The following is a 2,500-nucleotide window of genomic DNA, read 5'->3' as shown; positions in this document are numbered from 1 at the left end:
AACAATAAATAAAAAAAAGGAAAAAAAGAAGGAAAATTTAGTGATGGGTGGAGGATTGGATGGGGGGAGGAGGAGGAGGAGGAGGGGGTAGATGTGGCAACCTCGCCCCGTTTCTCAACCTACTCAACTTCTGCCCATTCTCTCTCTCTCTCTCTCTCTCTCTCTCTCTCTCTCTCTCTCTCTCTCTCTCTCTCTCTCTCTCTCTCTCAGTGTGATGTAACCGTATCTCACAGTAGTAGTAGTAGTAGTAGTAGTAGTAGTAGTAGTAGTAGTAGTAGTAGATATAATAATAATAATAATAATAATAATAATAATAATAATAATGTAATTTTTTCGTATTTCTAAAAAAATACAAGAATGTTTAACAAGAAAAGATTTAAAACGAGAGAGAGAGAGAGAGAGAGAGAGAGAGAGAGAGAGAGAGAGAGAGAGAGAGAGAGAGAGAGAGAGAGAGAGAGAGTACGTGTGTGTGTTTGTTGTGTGTTTCCCCTACCCCTTCATATACGAGTTTTTAAATGTGTGTGTGTGTGTGTGTGTGTGTGTGTGTGTGTGTGTGTGTGCGTGCGTGCGTGCGTGCGTGCGCTGATCAGCTGACCTGTGTGGGTTGCCAGCTGTTCGTGGAATCTTTGTTAATCGCTTGCACCCACACACACACTCTCTCTCTCTCTCTCTCTCTCTCTCTCTCTCTCTCTCTCAAAAGTAACATGTAGTAGCTTTCGTAGTAGTAGTAGTAGTAGTAGTAGTAGTAGTAGTTGTAGTAATGGTGGTGGTGGTGGTGGACCAGGCAGCAGCAGACTTGTTGGTCTTTACTAGGCTTGCCTGGGAGAGGAGGAGGAGGAGGAGGAGAAAGAGGAGGAGGAGGAGGAGGAGGAGGAGGAGGAGGAAAGTCCCATTATCTCAACTGTTCTCATTATTATTATTCTTTATTACTCTCTCTCTCTCTCTCTCTCTCTCTCTCTCTCTCTCTCTCTCTCTCTCTCTCTCTCTCTCTCTCTCTCGTGAAGTGTGCGTGAGATCTTAGATTAGCATTTTAGCGTTTATTTATTCTCTCTCTCTCTCTCTCTCTCTCTCTCTCTCTCTCTCTCTCTCTCTCTCTCTCTCTCTCTCTCTCTCTCTCTCTCTCTAGATATATCTGTGTGGGTTAAGAGGTTGCAATGGATTCGCTGAGAGAGAGAGAGAGAGAGAGAGAGAGAGAGAGAGAGAGAGAGAGAGAGAGAGAGAGAGAGAGAGAGAGAATTGGCAACAGCGCATGACACTCCGAAAAACCGGTCTTCTCCACTTCTTTGCTTTATTGTTATATATTCTTCTTCTTCCTATCTTTATCAGTTAATCCTTTTCTTCATCATTGTCATCATCATCATCATCATTATCATTATTATCATTGTTTTCTTCTTATCTCTATTTATCTCCCTTCTTGCTTATTCTTACTCAAACTTGCTGCAACACGCGAGAGAGAGAGAGAGAGAGAGAGAGAGAGAGAGAGAGAGAGAGAGAGAGAGAGAGAGAGAGAGAGAGAGCGGTGTTGTGACGTCACTCACTTCCCTCATGTTCACAGACGTTGCCACATTTCCCCTCTCTCTCTCTCTCTCTCTCTCTCTCTCTCTCTCTCTCTCTCTCTCTCTCTCTCTCTCTCTCTCTCTCTCTCTCTCATTTCTTACATTTCTGGATTTTCCTTTGAAGCTTTCTGTTTATTGTTTTCCGTGAGAGAGAGAGAGAGAGAGAGAGAGAGAGAGAGAGAGAGAGAGAGAGAGAGAGAGAGAGAGAATATCAAGTTAATCTGATTTCGTTTCATTATTATTATTATTATTATTATTATTATTATTATTATTATTGTGATTTTAAATATCTTTTCTTTACATTTCCATTAACATAGTCGTAAATCAACAACAACAACAACAACAACAACAACAATGCATCCGATATTACTTGTATTTTAAAAACTTTTATTTAACTTTTCTTTATATTCTATTTATAGTGAGAGGGAGTAAGGAGGAAGAAGAGGAGGAGGAGGAGGAAAAGGAGGAGGGAAGAGAATGAGAAGGCAAATAACAGATGAAGAGAGGAGAGAGGAAAAGGAGATAGGAGGAGGAGGAGAGGAAGAGGAGGAGGGAAGAGAATGAGAAAGCAAATAACAGACTGAGAAAGAGAGGAGAGAGAGAGAGAGAGAGAGAGAGAGAGAGAGAGAGAGAGAGAGAGAGAGAGAGAGAGAGAGAGAGAGGAAAAGGAAATAAGAAGAGGAGGAGTAGGAGAAAGAGGAAAGGAAGAAGAGGGAGTAAAGAGAGAAGGAATAAGGAAGAGGAGGAAGAAGAAGAGATGTAGAGAAGATGAAACGAAGGAAGAAAAGGAGATAGAAAGAGGTGGAAGAGAAAATAAGAAGAAATTATATGGAATAGGAAGAGAAAATAAGGAACAGAAGGAAGATGAAAGAAATAAAAGTAATAAAGAATTAAAAAAAATAGTAGTAGTAGTAGTAGTTATGAAGGACAAGTTAGGGTGGGCG

The 2,500-nt window shown here is 40.9% G+C and overlaps 1 protein-coding gene across 2 annotated transcripts in view; it reads left to right on the top strand.

Annotated features, from left to right (window-relative positions):
- LOC135097347 (ataxin-2 homolog) overlaps positions 1-2,500 on the top strand; it is a 47,180-nt gene that overhangs the window by 22,728 nt on the left and 21,952 nt on the right. The window lies entirely within an intron of this gene.

The sequence above is a fragment of the Scylla paramamosain genome, unplaced genomic scaffold (assembly GCF_035594125.1).
Source record: "Scylla paramamosain isolate STU-SP2022 unplaced genomic scaffold, ASM3559412v1 Contig18, whole genome shotgun sequence".
In the NCBI taxonomy this organism is placed as follows: Eukaryota; Metazoa; Arthropoda; class Malacostraca; order Decapoda; family Portunidae; genus Scylla; species Scylla paramamosain.
Note: the sequence above shows the minus strand (reverse complement) of the source record. Positions and strands in the feature narration are given on the sequence as shown.